Genomic DNA, 17849 nt, shown 5'->3' with positions numbered 1-17849 from the left:
ATCTTGGTTGTAGGCCCTTATTTTTCATCACTTTGAATATTTCTTGCCAATTCCTTCGGGCCTGCTGTTTCTGTTGAAAAATCAGCTGAAAGTCTTAGGGGAGCTCCCTTGTAGGTAATTACCTGCTTTTCTCTTGGTGCTCTTAGGATTCTCTCTTTGTCTTTTTAACCTTTGGCATTTTAATTGTGACGTGTCTTAGTGTGGCCCTCTATGGGTTCATAGTGTTTGGGACTCTCTGTGCTTCCTGGAGTTATATGTTTATTTCCTTCACCAAGTTAGGGAAAGAAATTATTACTTCAAATAGATTTTCAATTCCTTGCTCTCTCTCTTCTCCTTCTGGTACCCCTATGATGTGAATGTTGTCCAAAAGGCCCCTTAAAATATTTTCTTTTTTTTTTTTTTGTTTCTTTTTTCTTTTTGCTATTCTGATAGGGTGTTTTCTGCTACCTTGTCTTCCAAATCACTGATTTGATCCTCTTTTTCATCTAATCTAATATTGATTCCTTCCATGTATTCTTCACAACAGTTATTGTATTCCTAATTTCTGACTGGCTCTTGTTTATGTTTTGTATCTCCGTTTTTATGTTTTTATTTATCTGTTCACTATATGAGCTCACTGAGCAACCTTATAACCAGTGTTTTGAACTCTGGTAGATTGCTTTTCTCCAATTTGTTTATTTCTTTTTCTGGAGCTTTGTCCTATTCCTTCATTTGAGACATGTTTCTTTGTCTCCTCATTTTGGCACCCTGTGTTTGCTTCTACATATTGGGTAGAGCTGCTACATTTCCCAGTCTTGGTGGAGTGGCTTTATGTAGTAGGTGTCCATTGGGGACACGTGGCGCAGTCTCCCTGATCACCTGAGCTGGTGCTCCAAGTGCGTTCCTTGTATGTGTCCTCCTATTGTAGCTGAGCCTTGACTGCCATCGGCATGCCAAAGGGAGAGACTGGCCCTCAAACTGACTGGCTGTGAGGACTGGCCATGACTATAGTGAAGGAGTTATAGGACTGACCCCACAAAGTAGAATTTACTGTAATGGGGCTCTGGTGTCTCTGAGTCTGCCTTTTGTTGTTGTTGTTGTGGTGTGTGTGTGTGTGTGTGTGTGTGTGTGTGTGTGTGTTCCTTTTTCTTTTTTTGAGTCTGCCCTTTAGATGTTTCACTTGTTGTGGTGATTGGGTGGTACTCTGAAACTGGCCACCAGGTATGTTGGTTTGGGACCTCTTGAGAGGAGCTCAGATGCAGGCCAAAGTCAGCCCTGGCCTTTGCTCTACCCAAAGCCACCTGATATGAGCTACAGAGTGATCTGCAGATGGTTGACATTTGTGCTGGGCTTGGAGGTACCTGGGAGAGGCTAAGCTGCAAACCAAGGTTGGCTGCCACAAAGGTTAGGTTTGGAGCTGCTTAGCAAGAGGTGTGGGGCAAACAAACAAGAAGCTGCTTGTTTGGGGTTTGTGAAATTTTGAGACTTTAGGAAAGTCCGCAGCATGAGCCAAGCCAGGCCGTTTGTCTAGAATCTGTTCTACTACCAAAATAACCCTATTGCTAATTTTATTGGGATCACATTTTACATGTATAGAAGTGGTATTTTTATAACACTAACTCTTTCTAGCCAATTATATTATCTTTCTGTTTAAGTCTTTTATGCCCCTTTGTAACACTGAACTTACTAGTACATATAAATGTTTTTATTATTTATTAATATTTTAAACTTTATAAAATACTTCATATTTTTATATTTATGAAGGTTATAACTCAGTAGTTCTCAACCTGTGGGTCGCGACCCCTTTGGGGGTCAAACGACCCTTTCACAGGGGTCGCTTAAGACCATCGGAAAACACATATATAATTACATTTTTAAAAATATATATTTTATTGATTTTTTACAGAGAGGAGGGGAGAGGGATAGAGAGTTAGAAACATCGATGAGAGAGAAACATCGATCAGCTGCCTCCTGCATACCCCCTACTGAGGATGTGCCTGCAACCAAGGTACATGCCCTTGATGGGAATCAAACCTGGGACCCTTCAGTCCGCAGGCCAACGCTCTATCCACTGAGCCAAACTGGTTAGGGCTACATATTGTTTTTGTGATTAATCACTATGATTTAATTTTATGTTCAATTTGTAACAATGAAATTGGGGGTCACCGCAACATGATGAACTGTATTAAAGGATCGCGGAATTAGGAAGGTTGAGAACCACTGTTATAACTAGATTACTTTACCTCTTTGGTTGCTTACATAAATGAAATATTTTCTTCCATCATGCTTTCTAGTTGGATATTGTTTATGTGGGAGAGCTACTACTGATTTTTGTGCATTATGTATGTACTAAACTACCTTATTGAATTCTCTAGTTGTCTTTTAGTTTTGCCTTCTCCTACTTTTTATACCTCTTATGTCTTTCTCTTATCTAATTATACCAGCTTCCCCTCCCCCCAAAAAAACACAAGATTATATAATGATGATGCTTAATCATTATTTTAATGGGAATGCATCTAGTGACTATTAGATGCTAAGCAAAATTTGGTACTAGCTTGACAAAGTTGTATTTTCTCACGATGAGGAGGTATCTAATTATTCCTACATTAGGAGTTTTTATTAGAAACAGATGCATTTGATTTTTCATAAATGTTTTCACCATCTTATTTTCTGCTTAGATCGTTTAACATGATGAATCTTATTAACAGAAATCCTAAGGGTAACCTATCTTTGCATTCTTGTTCTGAAACCCACCCACCCATGGAATTCTTTCAATGGGCTGCTAGATTCTATTTTGTCTAATTACGTTATTAGGGTTTGGCATCGATATTCAAAACTGAGACCGCTTGGTAGTTTTGTGTGTACACATACTGCTCTTCTGTCACATTTCATTATACTTAACTTCACAAAAAATTTAAGCTTTTCTTCTTTCTTTGCCTTAGAAAGACTTAAATGGCATTGGGATCATCCGCACCTTCAATATTTGAAAATATTTACCTGTGAAAACATCTGGCCCTACAATTACTTTAAGGAGCAGCTCTTTAGTAACTTTCTCAATTTCTTCTATAGTAATTGGTCTGTTTAAATTTTATTCTATTCTGGTGTCAGTTGTTTTTATTTTTTAATTTTTAAAGGACACATACCCTCATGTTATATAAACTATTTCTAAACTTAGAAAAAGACCCTACCAGCACCTCTCTAAGAACTAAATATAGCCTCCACCCCAAGTGGCCTGGCTCCACATCTCCGCACCCGTCCTCCTCACTCCTCCTGAAGGCCTCGTCGTTTCTCACCACCAAGTTCACGTATAAAGAGAATGGGTAGGTTTGCAACAAACCACAAACACAGCGGTGCTCCTCCTCTTCCCCCAGTCCCATCAGACAAAGGCTGTACACAAAAGGCCCAGCTCCCTCTGCCTCCCTTAGTGGAGTCCATTCCAACTCCTCTGAGCTTCTTTTCGGAGCCCTCACCAACCCTTCCTCCTTCTGGGGTCAGCAGCCCACCTCACCTCACTCGCACCAAATGCTCGGCCTCCTGATGGAGACCCGTCATGAAGGAACCCACAGGGTTTCAACACCAGCACCGGCCAGACGCCCGGGTACCTGCCCTCTAAGAGCATGTTATCTGATGATGGGCGAAGACCTGCCCCCGGGTGCCAACAAGGTCCAGAATGACTAGGTAGGAAATAGCGGAGCAGAGCAAACCAAGAGCGCAGAGGATAGAGAAATCTCTGCATGACCAGAGGGCAATGGGGAAGACACTTCAAGCAAGTGACCCCAAGCCAGGCGGAATGAGGACCAGCCCAGGGAGCTGATGGTATACGGCGTAGGATGCAGCCTGGACAGGGAAGTGGGTAAATAATCCCAGACCCCGAGGGCCCCGGGAGCCCCAGCAAGAGGCCTGGCCATGACACAGCAGGCCATGGGAGCCACCACGGGCTCCGGTGTGGGGCAGTAACAGGAAGAAAGTGGTGTTTTAGCACGCCCCCCGCCCCCCACATTCTAGGTTGCCAGACTTGCCTTCAAAGAAATGACTAGCTGTACCAAGAACTCGGTGAGCTGTGGGGGAGGGCTGTGAACCACAACCCTAAGCTGATGCCACAAGTGACAATGGACACACACACCCACACACCCACACACACACACCACACACAAGTCCAGATTCTAATTAAAGACATCAAGCTGGAACCCTACCACAACACCAGGGTTTACACAGTTTATTGCACTGGACAATAAAAGTCACAGCGGCACCCATCTCTAAGCTCAGGGGGCATCTGTGCTGGCCGGATGCCCCTCAACGTTAAGGCGCACCCGAATCCCCTGAGCAGCGTCTTGTTTAAAAGGCAGGTCCTGATTCTGCAACTACGGGGTTCTGTGCTCAGATCTAAGAAGCGCCCAGGTGATGCAGGATGCCAATGAGCCAGGGACCACCCTTTGAGTAGCAAAGGACCAGATGATACTAGGCCTCGCGTGAACGCCCAGGCAGCAGCTTATGGGCATTAATTAGAGACGGAGAGAAAGCTGAGGGCTGTCCACAGCCGAGCATCAACACCAACCAACTCATTTTCTATTAAAAAATTTCGCCATGGGGGCTCAGTAACAGGCCGGGCTTCCTCGAAGCCATTAGTAAATGTAAACCACCCTGCATTTCACAACTGCGGTCTAATTACTCTCCCTGTAACCTTTCACAGCAGCCCTCGGCCTGCTCTTTCAAGTGCTGATGCCACTAATTAAGTCATAAAGCCTTAAAGCGTCATATTATTAGCCTGGATAACAGCGTAAAACAAACCCAAAAACAATCCCATTTGCCTTTCCTCAGTCAGGCTAACATTCGCCTTACAGCCCATCCCAGGTCAAGGAAACGCATTTGACTAGTGAGAACCTCCTATCTGCAATGGGCCATGCAAGAGAAATTTATCAGCTCGTTCAGGATCCTCTGAGAGGATTCTGGAAACCGATCACAATTTGCCACAATCCTAGCAAATTTCTTTGCTGTCCCCAACTCCTTGGGCCACACCTGGAAGAAACTTCTATTTCAAAGACCCCACTTCTGCTGAGTCCCCTCCCCTCAGGTCACCTACTCAGGCACAAAGCGACCCCCTTTAAGTCAACTCCATCACAACCCCAGAGCTCCCCAGTGTGGCTCAATTCTGAAATCAGATGGCCTGTGTTTCAAACTGCGTGCCTGAGCCGCTTGGAATGAGATAGGTGGTCGATCAAAAGGGACTGTTCAGCCCTAGCCAGTTTGGCTCAGTGGATAAAGCATCAGCCTGTGGGTCCTGGGTTCGATTCCGGTCAAGGGCACATGCCTGGGCTGTGGGGTCGATCCCCAGTAGGGGGTGTACAGGAGGCAGCTGATCAATGATTCACTCTTATCATTGATCTTTCTATCTCTATCACTCTCTTCCTCTCCCTTCCTCTTTGAAATAAATGAAAATGTATTTTTTTTTAAAAAGAGAGACTGTTCAAAGGTAGACCTGGGCCACACTTCCATGTTACCCACAAACTACACACACACAGCAATCAAACCAATGAATCAGGTGTCTAGCATGTGCAGAACCTCAGCACCCTGCTATACACTGTGAGGATGTAGAACACACAATACCTGAATCTGAGAGTTGGTTAAAGAGGAGATATAGTCCCCAGTGATCATGCAGCAACCAGGCTCTACGTTTCCTGATAGCTGGCACCTACCATCAGCCAATACTTTTTAAAATTATAAAATAAGTGCACATTCATCGCAGAAAAACCAGAACTTGTTAAAAGAAAATCTCAATTGTAAACAAATGTAATTCTATCTGTTAATTAAATCACATTCCAATGGAGAATCAAAGAAACCCCAAATCTGGAGAATTTCCTACCCTTGTCTCCTAAAGTTCTAGTCTTCATGAAGATAGGCCATTGGCTCTGCAAGGAAGTAAACTTTGGACATGTTCTACCGGGAGTGATTTGACTAAGTAATACCCGAGGAACAGGAATTAATTTGTCTTCTGATGGCCGTGGGCAAATGACTCACCCAAGATGACGCAGTGAGTTTTAAAGCTGAGAGCAGAACTCAGGTCCCTCAACTCCCAGATCAAGGTTCTTTCAACTAAATCACACTCCCCTTACCTCCACTCTGGAGCTCCCCTCCCTATGAAATTAGAAAGTTTGTCACTTTGTTCTTTATCTCCCCCATACCTTAATCAGCCTCTAGGGCCCCCTTTCTCTGGGGGAAGCAACATAACTTACACCATTTGACAGTTGGTCCAGTTCTGCTCTCCACAAGATGGGCCAAGAACAAAGCAAAGTCATATCCCCTCTTCAAGACTTAGTAACAGGAAGAGGTTAGTGAAGATGACTTCTAAGATCCTTCTAAGCTTTAAACGGAATCAATGGAAGCTTCAATTTGCAGTTAGGAGAGAAGAGGGGCTCCCCCAAGCCATGGCCCCTGCACCATCCTGCTCTGTGCAGGGAGGATGGGCTAGTCCAGCCAAATGATAAGAAGCTGCAGTACACGAAGAACCTGTCCACCCATCGCCTCCCCTGGTCCACACAGAGCTTCCCCGGCCCGCAGAACAGCCAGCTGCCAACTTCGCAAACTCGCCAGGAAGAATTCTTAATTAAAATTCATTGTTGCGCTGCGGTATTATATTCTTTCGAATGACTTTTTTTTTCCTAATGACTTTTTAAATTATAAAACTGATTTGTGTTTGTTACAGAAAACCAAAAGAAAAAAACATTTTATTTTTAATAACTTCGTAAAATCGTAATATCAATGTACATTCACTACAGAAAATCGGAACTTGTTAAAAGAAAATCCCAATTGTAAACAAGTCTAATTCTATCTGTTGGTTAATTCACATCCCAATTGGGAATCAGAGAAACCCAAGAGTTGGAACTGACCTTGGCGACACAGGTTGAGTCCGGGGCCATATCATGTCAGAGGGGGAGACAGGGGTCCACAGTGACAACCTAGTCCAGTGATGGCGAACCTATGACATGCGTGTCAGAGGTGACAGGCGAACTCATTTTTTTGGTTGATTTTTCTTTGTTAAATGGCATTTAAATATATAAAATAAATCTCAAAAATATAAGTCTTTGTTTTACTATGGTTGCAAATATCAAAAAATTTCTATATGTGACACGGCACCAGAGTTAAGTTAGGGTTTTTCAAAATGCTGACACGCCGAGCTCAAAAGGTTCGCCATCATTGACCTAGTCCAATACCACCACCTCCATGGTCCCTTGCAGGTGGCCACCCGCCCCTGCTTGAACCCTTGCTACTGTCCAGGCCTTTTGCAGGCAGCCTGGGCCATTTTGGGGAAGCCCCATCGGTGGTTCTTCCTGCAGTGAAGGGTAGTCATATGCAAAAGCTGTGAGAGACCTGGACCTGTTCGATTCCACAGCCTTCTGCCATGCTCCATGCCCTGGGAAAGTCACTCAGCCTCTTTGAACTCGAACTTCCTCATCTCTAAGATGAGAACGATAATACCTGCATGAAAGGGTCACGGTGAGATTTAAATGAGAAAATGTCTACAAAGCACTCAGCCAAGTGCCTAGCCCAGTGTAAGTGCTCAATAAATAGCAAGTAGTAGTGTTAAGTAGTAGCTCGTAAAAATGGCTTTCCAACTTTTCCACCTTAATCCTACAAAGAAGTTATACTTTATATCATGACTCAATACATAAAATGTATAGCCATCTATAATAATAAAAGCGTAATATGCTAATTAGACCGGACAGCCGAACGACCTTCCGGATGAAACCGGATTTCACGCATCGGGCCTCTAGTATAAATATATAAAACTGAACAAATATTTTCTAAGAAACAATAGTGACCCGTACATCTGATCTTCTCAAGATTTTTTTCCTATTCTATTGTTTCCTCTCTATTTCTTGTCCTTCCTTCCTTCCTTCCTTCCTTCCTTCCTTCCTTCCTTCCTCCCTTCCTTCCTCCCTTCCTTCCTTCCTTCCTTCCTTCCTTCCTTCCTTCCTCTCTTCCTTCCTTCCTTCCTTCCTTCCTTCCTTTTTTTCTCAATCCTCACCCAAGGATATGTTCTTCACTGATTCTAGAGAGACAGGAAAATAGAGGGAGAGAGCAAGAAAAACATCCATGTGAGAGAGAAACATGACTGCTTGCCTTACGCACGCGCCCTGACCAGAATCAATGATCCAACCAACTGAGCCACATCAGCCAGGGTTCTATTTCACTTTTTTAAATTGCTGGTCTTGATCATGAAATTGACTGCACGGCCCACTAATGGATGGCAAATTGCAGTTTGAAAAACACTGACTTATTCTAAGACCAAATCTCTCCTCCTGCAGCTTCTTCCACCTTTCAATCCCAGCTTTTCCTTCTGGAACCGCACAGACCAGCCCGCTCTGTCTCCCACGTGTTAAACCCTGGAGTGTTTGAAGCGTTCCCTATTCTCGCAAGCAGTCACTGGATGTGCTCTGGCTCCCCGGTCCCGCTTCGCCCACATGCCTCCTCTGGCCTCCTTCCTCCCTCTGCAAGCTTTCTTCCTTCTCTCACTGCTGCTCAGGAGGGCCACGCTCACATAGCAGGGGCTCTGCTCCTCTGGGGGCCTCCACGTCATTTCAGGTCAAGCAGCCGGATACGAGCATCTTTTTGAACCTTCCCACCAGGTGCGCTCTTCATCCCCCGAGGAACTCATCTTGGCTTCTTCCAGCCCATCCCGCCTCCTCTCCGGTTCTTTCATGCGAAGGTGCTCCCCCCAGCTCCACTCTGTCCTTCCACAAAAGAGATCAGGAGGCCTTAGCCCATCGACGAGAAGAGCGAAAGTGGGGAAGAGTTTCGATACGTATGTCTGAGCCCAAATCTACCGCCAGAAACTGCTCCTTCCTTACTCATCTCTGAACCAGCTCTGCCTGGAACTAAACCGAGGGGCCTCCTCACGCAGCCACATCTGTCCCTTCACGAGAAAGCGGCCCCGCGACGGGGAAGCTCACACCTGCTGCAGGCACAGCCCTTCAGAGCTGAGAGCTCCCAGCACACCTTGCATGTGCAGGAAACAAGCGATATCAGAGGCAGCCGCAGTTTCCCATATCCTATCTGCATCTGTGGTCATCAAAATACGCGTCCGTGTTAATAAAAAAATAAAATGCACACACATGCACCTCCTGTCACTGCTCTGATGGATAACAATCTGTAATTTGGGTTTAAAAAACACACACAATTTTCCAAAACAAAAACAAAAGGGTCCACTAAGCCCGTGGTCGGCAAACTGCGGCTCGCGAGCCACATGCGGCTCTTTGGCCCCTTGAGTGTGGCTCTTCCACAAAATACCACATGCGGGCGTGCACGTACAGTGCAATTGAAATTTCATGGCCCATGCGCAGAAGTCGGTATTTTGTGGAAGAGCCACACTCAAGGGGCCAAAGAGCCGCATGTGGCTCGCGAGCTGCAGTTTGCCAACCACTGCCCTAGGCCTTCAAAACGTGAGCTGGCTCCTCCTCGCTCCAATCTCTATCACTGCACTTGGGGATCTCCTCACGAACACATCTCAGAGAGGCCCACAGATGGAACCTGCACACACCCACCACCCACCACTTATTATATAGTAGAGGTTTTATTATATAGTAGAGGCCCGATGCACGAAATTCATGCGAGGGGCTCGGCCCTCTCAGCCCCGGTTGCCTCAAGCCCTCGCGGCCCTGGATTTGTCCGAAAGGTCATCTGGAAGGTCATCTGGATGGCCGTTCCGCTGTTCGGCCCGTCCGGTCTAATTAGCATATTACACTTTTATTACTATCGGTATTTCTCTACCCCTAAACAACGGGTCTTGAACTTTTTGTTGACTTTAAATTTTATTCAGACGATATCGTGCTATATGGAATAGTCAGGGTCTTTTTAAAATTCTACCTCAGGTTAGAAAGATTCACTCATGAGGTTGCACTGTGATTTGTATTCCCTGATTGTGAATGGAATTAAGTGTCTCCTAACCTAACGTCCGGTACCCTCCTTCCCCAGCTCTTACCAGAGTCGATAATTAAACATTTGTGCGGTTATTCGATTAGAGCCGAACACCAAGCCTGTTTTCGCCACCACTGCACACTGTACAACAGGCACGAAGCAGGGCCTCTGTGTGTTGAACGAATGAACGCATGAATAGCTGGATAAAGGAGACTCTAAGGCTCTAACCTGATCTCATTACAAGCCTGGGCTCATGAGTCAGGGTCTGATCTTCCCACCTGAGTTATAAAAGGGGTAGGAGGATGTAGAGGTGATGAGGTGGCACCTCCAAACCTGGACTGAAGGGAGGGAAAGATCCACAGAGGACGGAGCCTAGTTCGGTCTGGGTCCAGGGCAATTCGCAGTGCCTCCTCAATAACAGTAATAGGAAAACAACGATGGTTGGGAATTGTGAGCCTCACATGGACCACACACTTCACACCAAATGATAAAAGCTATTACTTATCCAACGTGCTTGTTATATGCTGACTAGATTATTCATCTGATAATCACATTTCTACGGAATGAATATGACAGCCCCATTTTACAGTCAAGAAAACTGAGGCCCAGAGAGTCTAAGGAAGTGCCCCATCCCAGCACATAAGGGGCAAACGCAGAGTCAGAGCCAAATCAAGGTCACTTTCACCCCCAGAACCAAAACCCAGTCCCCTGGGGTTTGATGTCTTCTTGGCAGGGGGCTGCCTTTCCTCCCGGTTTGCTCCCACAAAGCTCCCAGTTTTGCTCCACAGCCCACAGATGCTTTCCCTGCACTTGGGGAGCAGTGCTCAAGTAAAAGGTCAGCTTGTCACTTAAACCTCTGCACTGACAGCCCACTTCCTTGTCAGATCCCTGGCTGCAAGATGTTGTGTGTCACCCAGGAGGTTGGCACAGGACGTCACCCAGGCCTCGCTCTCCCGGAGTTCTCCCAAGTCAACAGTTCCTACCAGCGGAGGTTCTGCAGAAACCAGCTCCTTTTCAACTCTGGAAGGCGTTTTCCTGCAACTGAAAACAAACATCTAACAAATACTTGCACTTCGGGCACATGACATGCCTTAACTCAGCAAGAAATACTATGTAGCCACTAAAATTATACAATCCAGGCCAACCATGGAAATATGCACCTGCAAGTATGTTAAGTGGGGTAAACAGCAACTCACAAATAGTATCTATATGCCAAAGTAAGTGCTCACAGCACCCCCAGACTCAGAACTGAGTGTTTACTAGAATCTTTTCCTCCAGTAAAGTTACTTAGGTTTTCAATGCTCCCCCCCACCCCTCACCCCCCCCCCCCCCCCCCCCCCCCCCCACTCCCCACACACAGCTACTTGCCAAGCACTTACGACAAGTCTGGTTTCAGAGCAATGCTGCTAATAGCAGCAAAGAATTATTCCCGGCAAGAATGAAAGCTCCCTGAGTGAGGGTCATGATCCTGCCTGTTTTGTTCATAGCTGTATCTTTTATTTTTAATCCCCACCCAAGGATTATTTTTTCCATTGACTTTTAGAGAGAGTGGAAGGAAGGAAGAGAGAGAGAGACAGAGAAAAAGAGAGACATATCCATGTGAGACATAGCTATATCTTATTTTTTTAATCCTCCCTAGAGGACGTGCTTAGAGAGAGGAAGGGGGGGGGGGGGGAGAGAGAGAGAGAGAGAGAGAGAGAGAGAGAGAGAAACATCAATGTGAGGGAGAAACTTTGATTGGTTGCTCTCCATACATGCCCCGACTGGGGATCAAACCCACAACCCAGGTATGTGCCCTGACCGGGAATCAAACTGGCAACCTTTAGGTGCAAGGGACGACATTCAACCAACGGAGCCACTCCAGCCGGCCATAGCTGTACCTTTAATGAAGAAGGTGGAAGGGTTGAGCAACGGTGGCCTGCCTGCTAAATCCGGCCCACCGCCTGGTTTTATAAATACAGTTTGATTGGCACTCACCCATTTATGTATTGTCGATAGTTGCTTTTATGATACAATGGCTGAGTTGAGTACTTAGGACAGACTGGCCCACAAAGCTGAAAATATTTACTTTTATTAAGTTTGCCAATCTTTGATCTAATGCTTAGCCTACTGTTCTGCCTATAGTGAGGATTCAATAATATTTATTTAACTATTTCAAATGAGCCCAAATCAAGCGAATACACAAGCACAAAGACCTAATTTACTCAGGACTTATAATAACAAATGTTTAGCAAATAGGAAATAAGCTCATTGATATATATACTAGTGGCCCGGTGCATAAAATTCGTGCATGGGGTTGGGGGTGTCCCTCAGCCCGGCCTGCACCCTCTTTAATCTGGGACCCCTCAGGGGAAGTCCAACTGCCGGTTTAGGCCCCAACTGCTCACCCCCAATTGCCCTCCCCTGCTGGCCTGATCGCCCCTAACCAACCGCCTCTGCCTCGGCCCTGCCACCATGGCTTTGTCCGGAAGGTGTCCTGGTCTAATTAGCATATTACCCTTTTATTAGTATAGATTTTTTATTTTTTTATAGATATTTTTAAATGGGACTCCCGATATCTCCGTAGGAGGTATGCCTAGAGAACTTCCTTCTTCCATGGACAAAATGGATCCCACTAAGTCGTGTACACTCCAGAGCTGCAGTGAGAACCAGCCCGTGTGGGCTCGGCAGGCCACTGGGGCTGCTTCTAGAAGTCAAGTCAAGTGGGGCTCAAAGCTCCCCAGCCTCAGATTCTAAACAACTAAGCTACAGGCCCAGAACCAACCAGGGTGAAATCATTTCATTTCTTTCCCATGTAACTTCTGGTCGGGACAATGCATCAACGGTAAGCTCAAGGGTCTCCCCTTATTCTACCAGTACATCTTCGTTATAACGCAACTGCACAGTGTTAGTTCTGCACGCTCGATTTTTCAGAAGCTGATCATTCATTCGGTTGGTGGCTTTCTGGAGCTCATTATGGCCCCAGAACCCGAAGACAAGAGAGAGGAAATGAAAGGAGGTGAAACTCAAATCAGTTGGTATCGCTACTTTATTAGCAGATGAGATACCAAGATTGGGGTGGAAGGGGTGGCAGAGGGTGAAACCTCAGGGCTGGGGGGCCACGGCTCCCCTCACGCTCCTCTCTCAGGTCTCACACCGGACCCCACTGCACGCTGATAGTTTAGCAGTCATTCTGTTATCCTGGCCGATTCCTGTTCTGATCCAAGAAGACTGCTCTCTAAGCTCTCTCTCTTTGTTCATAAGAAAAACCAAAAGTCAAAAGGAGATGCAGAGTTGGAAGGTCTGAGGCCTAGAGCAAACCCGTGGCCTGTTGGGAGTCAGGGGACAGGTCTGCCCGGACTCTGAGAGCCAGAGCATGGATTCATTTAGGGGAACGGTTCAAAAAGAATGCTGGGAGGAGTCTAAGCCACTTCCTCATCCATGCTGCCTCCTCCCTCCCTTCCACACACATTACTTTTTCCCAGCAGGCCTTCCCACTTCCCAGGAACCCACAGATCCAGGAGAAGTTCAACACACTGGCTCTGAGCCACTGGGTTACACCCTCGGCCCCTGGTGGTGTCCCTCCTGCAGTAGAAGGAGAAGTAGCCGGAGATCTGACTCCAGTCTCAGGCCCACAGCCCCTCAGGCCTGTCTGTCCCACCACAGGCATTCCATTTCCCTGTTGAACAAATGAATGAAATCCACCTATTTTAAGTGAAAACTTAAAGTCACACTCAAGGAAGACCACACTCCTATTCCCCCTGTGACATGATTCCTCCAACTGAACCACGGGAAACGCAGGTCCCTCCTTCTCTCTCCTCTCCAGCCTGCCCCCTTCTTCCTCCATCCTGAGTACTGGTGCCGGGAGAAACCCTTCACAGCAGGAAGGTCAGATCTCCCCTCTGGCTGACAACAGACCCTCCCTCCGCGTGCCCTGGGAGGTCTGGGAGCCCTGCTCAGCTCCGCCCAGTGGGGTCTAGGCCGCCCTAAGTGAACCACCACAGAGAAAAGCAAGGATGGGAATGGCAGGAAGCACACAGGGCTGCTGCCTGCTCTCACTCTCCCCGGGGCCTCAGCTCTGTCAGATTCTGAAGCATAATGAGTTTTGTTTCATAACAGCCTTAAATGAACTGGAAGGGGGAAGGGGATGACAATGATAAAAATCTTAATTAAAAAAAAAAAATTCCAACAGGCAAAGAGCTTTTCCAGATCCTAAGATGTGATAAAAGTCTCTTGAGCTGGAGGGCCCACAGAGCCCCAAAGGACCCCGCGTTCAGCATTTACTGAGCGCCTACTAGGTGCCTGGCGTGATCCTGGGGCTCCGGACGCTGCAGGGAGCAAACACACAACTATCCCCGGCTTCTCGGGGCTCCTCTTCCAGGAGGGAGGAGACCGTAAAGATAATGAACAAGTAAACTGTATGGAATGCTAGAGGTTAAAGTGCTTTGGGGGAAAAAAAGAAAAAGAGCCCATAAAGGGGGTGGGGAAATCAGGCAGGAGGCGGGCCCAGTGGTAAATACAGCAGTGAGAAAAACTCAATGAGGAAGAGAGAGACAGCTGAGCAAAAAGACTTGGAGGAGGAGAGAGTGAGCAATGCAAATGGGTATCTAGGTTCTGAAAGAGCATCCCACACAGAGAGGATGACCTGTGCAAAGGCCCTGAGGCAACGACAGGCCAGGTGTGTTAGAGGAACAGCCAGGCCAATGTGGCTGGAGCAGTGAGCAAGGTGGAGAACAGACGGTGGAAGGAGGTGGTGTCACAGAAGCATGTGGAGAAGGGACAAGGTGTGTCCGGACTATTGTAAGGTCTCTGGCTTTCAATGACTAAGGAGGGGGCCACTGAAGGTTTGTAAGCAGGGAAGGGACAGGCTCCCCTTCAATTCTCTGCCATTCGGTCTTTCTTCCTGGGAACCTCCTTTGACACCATTTAACAAATACAGTTCAAAGCTACCTCTCCTGCAAAGCCCTCTCTGACGAATCATTCCAAGTTCTAAACTCAAACAACCCAAAGGAAAACAGCCAATTCCCACCCTTCCCACCCTCCCAAATACTGGACCCAAAAGGAAGATGGGAGGTGGGTAGGAAGATGAAAGAGGAGAATGGGTACCAGGAAAATATGACAGGGAGGGACCTGGAGATATACAAGGAACAGTACAGCAAGCTCCAAAGAGAGACCAAGTTCAACAGGTTCCTTACTCTCATCCACTTCCTGCAACATATTAGGTTCAACGCACCAGCACTTAACCTTTCCCACCCCTGACGCCCTGTGGCTGGCCTGACAGCCCAACCGGTACGGGAACCCTCTCTCTCTTTACTCTTTATCCTGATGTTATGTGGAACTGGAACGAGAAAGACTACTTTACTCTTCCTCTGTAAAGTGCAGAGGCAATGGCCCAGCCAACACTAACCAGTCACATCAGAGATGGAAGCAGAAAGTCCCTTGTCATTAAGTCCACACCAGGGACCACCAACAGATCCACGACAAGCCACCAGGCAACCTTACCTGGTCAACCTATAAAGTGAGTTGCCAGCACACAGCCCTCGTCCCCAAAACCACTTCAGTCCATGGCACCTCCTTCCCCAAACTGTCCCCACACTTACCCCCCAGCGACTACACTGCAGAGGAGAAAAATAACGCCCAATTAAGGAAAGGCTAGGGAAGCCCAGGAATAAGCTAAAATTAGTAGAAAATAAGTAATAACTTAAAACATTAACTCAAGATGGTACATTGTAGTAGCTAAAAACATGGGCGCTAGATCCAGAATGCATGGCCCAGCTCTGCATCAGGACAAGTGTGTGACCTTGGACATGTTACCTGTCTGACCTTGGGCAAGTTATCTACCCTCTCATGTCACAGATTCCTCACCTTTACAACCAGGTTCATTATTAGTACCTGTGTCCTAGGGCTCTTAGGAGAATTAAAGTTTGTAGAATCAAGCATGTAAAAGGATGTCCGGCACATGGTAAGCATTATATAAATATTTTTAAAGCGAGAAAAACACTTTTTTAAAAAAGAAGGCTTCTTCTGAAATATCTGAGAAAAGGTCTACAGTTTTATTATGTACGTGACGTATACATGAAAACAATCACTACTGATTAATATTTCCAACTCCGAAAGTCCTATTTCATACTTTTAAAATATTAATAAAATGCTTTGCACAAAGACATTTACTGCATTATTTATAAAAGTAAATTATGGGAAATGACCTAAATATCTGACAGCAGAAGAATGGCTGAGTAAATCCTGAAAGTCATAAGAAGGGGTTTTTGTGCAGATATTAAAAATCACCTAATAAAGAAATTGTAAAGACATGAAAAATACTTATGAGGCAGATAAGAAAAGACACAGAATTAGACTTCACTTTCAGCTATTATGACCTAACAGCTACTAAACTAATCAGACTCCTATACAGAACAACAATAAAAGGCAGATAAAATACAAAACAGTAATAATAACCAGAATAACAACGGTGTGAAGGTATGGGAGTGCAACGAGACAGCTGGGACTTGAGGGACCAAGGGAAGCACAGTGAGGTGTGTATCAGTAGCTCATGCTTCCCTTCGGGACATTTTCCAATCTGCTAGAAGGAGCATTGAGGTAAAAGAGAAAGCAGCAAATTCAAGCTTGCAGCAGCTTTCTTCCTAAACTGAGAAGAAAAAAACTGGAGTTCAGGGCTACAAAGACATCCAGGATCTGACAGGCCAAGATACCACAGGAAAGTGAACCACAAAGAAAGTGAGCCCAGTGCTCTGCAGATTTCCCCTCAAGGCATCTGCTGACACCTAAGCCATGTGAGTGGAGGGCTAGACCCTGGCATCCAAGCAGAAAGAGGCTGTTAAAAGACTAAGAAATTAAGTAGAGATTTTGGTTTCAGTGGCAGAAAAGCAAACCTTGGAAATCCGGGCCTACCGTATAGGAGGGACCCTCACAAACACCCCCCCCTACAAGTAAGGGCAAATCAGAAACAGAGCAGCCTTCACTGAATCAAGGTGTTGCACCAACCTGAGCCTCTACACTGTCCATGTAAAATGCCCAGCTTCCAAAAAACAATGACCAAGTATCCAGCAAATAGGGCCAAACCAAAAGAAAACCACAATCATAAAAAACAATCCCCTCAACAGAAGAATGGATAAATAACATGTGGTACGTATGTACAATGGAATATTACTCAACCATAAAGAATAATGAAATCTTGCTATCTGTGACAACATGGATGGACCTAGAAGGTATTACGCTAAGTGAAACATGTCAGACAGAGAAAGACAAATGCCATATTACTTCACTTAGGAATCTAAAAAAAATAGGTAAATGAAAAAACAAAACAAATTCACAAATGCAGAGAACAAACTAATCGTTGCCAGATGGGAAGGGGTAGGGGGATGCCCAGAAACAATAAAGGAGATTATATACAAACTGCTAGTTATAAAATATAAAATCATGGGGATGTAAAGTTTAACATAGGAAATATAGTCAATAATACTGTAATAATGTATGGTGCCAGATTGGTACTAGACTTATCATGGTGATCACTTCGTAAGGTATATAAATGTCTAATCACTACGTTATATACTTGAAACGAATATAATATTGTATGTCAACTATAATTTAAAATAAATTTTTAAAATAAAATAAAGAGAAGCCATCCACTCAAAATATTTTATTATACATATAAATATATATTTTTAATGTATAAATATTATTATATTATTTATATGTAAATAAAGTATTTACAAAAATAAAAGCAAATTAAAAATTGAATTCATGGGTTTGACAACAAATAAGAAATAGTAGAAGATATGACTGGTGAACTGGAGGATAGGTCAGTAGAAAAAATTTTCATATTGAAGCAGAGAAAATGTAAAAATGAGCTTTAGGCCAGTCAGAGAAAGATAAATACCACATGATCTCACTCATTTGTGGATTATAGAGAACAACATAGACTGATGAACAGGGACAGATCCAAAGACAGAGAAACAGCG

The 17849-nt window shown here is 45.3% G+C and overlaps 1 protein-coding gene across 11 annotated transcripts in view; it reads right to left on the bottom strand.

The window, feature by feature from the left end:
* The window catches only part of TRERF1 (transcriptional regulating factor 1), a 209252-nt gene that overhangs the window by 175347 nt on the left and 16056 nt on the right, over positions 1 to 17849 (bottom strand). The window contains exon 3 of one of the 11 annotated variants that reach the window (XM_070418593.1): positions 10875 to 10932. The exons of the other annotated variants lie outside the window; for them this stretch is intronic. The gene's annotated coding sequence lies outside the window, so the exon portion shown is untranslated. The remainder of the gene's footprint in view (positions 1 to 10874; positions 10933 to 17849) is intronic. 11 annotated transcript variants of the gene reach the window in all.

This window comes from Myotis yumanensis, unplaced genomic scaffold (genome assembly GCF_028538775.1).
Source record: "Myotis yumanensis isolate MYYU_CA2020_CCGP unplaced genomic scaffold, mMyoYum1.0.hap1 SCAF_6, whole genome shotgun sequence".
Lineage (NCBI taxonomy): Eukaryota > Metazoa > Chordata > Mammalia > Chiroptera > Vespertilionidae > Myotis > Myotis yumanensis.
This window is presented reverse-complemented; position numbering and strand designations above follow the sequence as displayed.